Source organism: Myotis davidii, unplaced genomic scaffold (genome assembly GCF_000327345.1).
Source record: "Myotis davidii unplaced genomic scaffold, ASM32734v1 scaffold353, whole genome shotgun sequence".
NCBI lineage: Eukaryota > Metazoa > Chordata > Mammalia > Chiroptera > Vespertilionidae > Myotis > Myotis davidii.
The window spans coordinates 298726-302242 of NW_006284335.1; positions in this window are offsets into that span (position 1 = coordinate 298726).

The following is a 3517-nucleotide window of genomic DNA, read 5'->3' on the forward strand; positions in this document are numbered from 1 at the left end:
TCTGATCACAAATGTTTTTAAATGCCTGCGTATTAATGACTGGTGAGTACGTGTGTTGGCGAGCAGAGGGCAATCTTTCTTGTCTTAAATGAGAAAAAGTCATAGGAAAAATGGGCTTTGTGTTGTCAAACATTAGCCTGAGCAGACACCCTCTGAGAGCCGGACCCCAGGGGCTTCCTGAGACCAATTGCATTTTTCCTGAAGGAGTGTGTTTAACATCAGCACCTTGAGGAGCTTGGCTGTGAAGAGCCCTAAAGGCCAAATATTTACAAAGCCAACCCCAAAGCCCATGGAAATGACCTCATGAACATTGTTTTTAATTCATAAGATGTGGTGATGAATAGGAGCCACCGCTGTGTCTAACACTCATTTCTGGACAGTGTAAGCCGGGGTTGGGTTCCTGAGGGGTAGTGACCCAGGTAGGGGAAAGGCAAGTCAATGTCAGTACTGATTCTAGCGTCCTTGCTATATGGTCTTGCATAAGTCACTGTTCCTCTCTGATCCTCAGAAAACAGTTTACAAAATGTAGATGGGAATGCCACCAACTCCCAAGCGGATGGTGAAGATGAAACGTCATGGTGAGTGCAGAGCTCTCTGCATGCATATCTTTCAGATGCAGTGGGGCTGGGGGCTGAGAGCCTTGCCATGCTGGCTGCTGTTGTTCCCTGCAAAGAGTCGCAGTACCTACTAAGGGTTAAGTGAGATGGCAGAGGAGCTTTGAGGCAAATAGCCACACCATCAGAAAGTATCATGGGTAATCTCTTTCACTCCCAAATTTAGGAAAACCTGGCTCATGAGTGGCTGATAGGGGACTGTCCTCTGGTTCACCGCTCATCTTTGCCCCTATCCTCTTAGACCTCCACAGCTCGCACCCACTGCCAGCATCTGAGTGTTCACCTGAAGCTGTCTGCCCTGAAAGCCTTGCTCCATCTGTGTGAGGCATGCCAGAAGTGTCTGAGGACTACTAACCCTCAGGACCAGCCCTCAACCAATGAATGATGGGAGCTAGGGGATCAATACACCATCTCCTCTCTCCCTTGGATTGGCTACCTCTGAGGAAGGAACTGTTATATATATAGACTAGAATGTACACTGGCTCCCAGAATTTTCCAGTGGGAGTAAGAGTCACGTGCCTATACTGGTAACTTTCTTAAAATCATGCCCTCTGTTTGTCTTGCTTCCTTCCCTGTCTCATGTCCCTCTCCCCTTTTGGTGCTGTCTAGGATCACCTCTCAAATAAGTTACTTGCACCATTCCTTGTTCATGGCTCTACTTCTGAGACAGCCAAACGGGCATGGTTTCTTTATCTCTGAGTCAACCAAATTGTGATTTTTTTTATGTCCTGCACCAGCTATCTTCCTCTTCTCAACAATTGTCATCCTTCCAGTTGATCAAACTCTTGGCAATATCTTTGATGCTTTCTCTCCTGACTCCCCATATCTGATCCATCATCAATAACCTGATAGCTCTAACTTCAAGACATGTCTTCACATATCATAACCTTATTTTTAAAAAATGACTATAAAGGAAAATCATAAGAGTAAAAGAAACATTGCCTGCAGAATATAGCTAAGAAAAACAGCAGATTTCTTGTCAGAGTCTATGCAAGCCAGAAAATAATGGAGAAGCATCTTAAAGAACTGAAAGAAAAAATTCTTAACCTAGAATTCTATACCCAGGAAATATTGTTGAAAATAAAGGTAAAGACAGCATCAAATGAGGGCAAGGATGGGAAGCAACAAGAACTCTCATTCATTGCTGGTGGGGATGCAAAATGTTACAGCCACTATTGATGTCAGTTTATTACAAAATTAAACATACTCTTATCATATGGTCTAGCAATTACATCCCTAGGTACTTACTCAAATGTAAAACTTATGTTTACACCAAATCCTGCACACCAACGTGTATAGCAATTTTATTTATAACTGCCCCAAACTGGAAGCAACCAAGATGCCATTCAATAAGTAAACGGATAAACAAACTGTGGTACATTCACAAAATGGATATGAATCAGTTCTAAAGAGGAAAAAAAATGATCCATCAAGCCCAAAAAAGACATTGAGGAAACTTAAATGCAAACTTGAAGACAGTGGTTCTCAACCTTCCTAATGCCTCGACCCTTTAATACAGCTCCTCATGTTGTGGTGACCCCCAACCATAAAATAATTTTCGTTGCTACTTCATAATTGTAATTTTGCTACTGTTATGAATCATTATGTAAATATCTGATATGCAGGATGTATTTTCATTGTTACAAATTGAACATAATTAAAGCATAGTGATTAATCACAAAAACAATATGTAATTATATATGTGTTTTCTGATGGTCTTAGGCGACCCCTGTGAAAGGGTCATTCGACCCCCAAAGGGGTCATGACCCACAGGTTGAGAACCACTGATCTAAGAGAAAGAAGCCCTGAGAACTGGAAAGTGAGGCAGATATACAACTCACAGCTTACTGTGAGCTGGAGTCAGCAGCTGGTAGGAACACTTGGTGTAAGTGGTTAATTAGTAGAGACTGGGCATGCACTAGCTTGAGAGATTAAAAACTCCTGGAGGTGCCCAGCCAGTGTGGTTCAGTGGTTGAGCGTCACCTCGGAACCAGGAGGTTATGGTTCAATTCCCGGTGGGGGCATGTGCCCAGGTTGCGGGCTCAATCCCCAGTGTGGGGCATGCGGGAGGCAGCCAATCGGTGGTTCTCTCTCATCATTGATGTTTCTGTCTCTCCTATTCCCTTCCTCTCTGAAATCTATAAACATATATTAAACAAACAAACAAACAAACAAAACAAAACAAACAACAACAGCAACAAAAAATCCTGGAGGTCCAGATGTAGGGGGAGCCTCTCTTTCATGAATTCTATCTGTAGGAGCCCTACCAGGTTCTTAGGATGAAAATACCCTCATAATTTTAGCAGGGAAAGGGTAAATGCAACTCAGGGCATTCTTTTTCTTCCTTAACAAAGGATTTCCCTCAAAGGAAACTAACTATTTACCAGAATTTAGCCAACTTGATTTTTTTTCAAGGCTCACAAACTTGAGGGAATGGAAATACCCAATTGCAGCCCATTTTAGGCTTCCTGTTTCATGTAAAGAGGTGAAGCCAAGAAGCCCTAGTGAAGGTCACAGCCTGGGGACATGGGCTTGCTAAACAACTGGTATCTATCAAAGGACTATAGGATGCTTCCCCTACCCACACACCTTATCACTAATCAATAGGGTTCCTGTTTAGTAACATGGGATTACAGCTGAAAAAACTGCAAGACTCAGATCTACTTAAGAAGTAAGTCTCTAAGAAAACTACAAAAAACAACAACAATGGGGGAGTCAAAAACAAGGACATTAGTGAAAATTTGAGCCTCTAACACCTATGGCTAGAACAAACAGTAAACACAGCCCAATATTTAGACAGATAAATCTAAAACCTCACACTAAGGACTTATTTATCTCAGTTCCTTTCCCCTGAACATAATATTCAATTTTCAATAATAAACTACAAAGCATACTAAAAACAA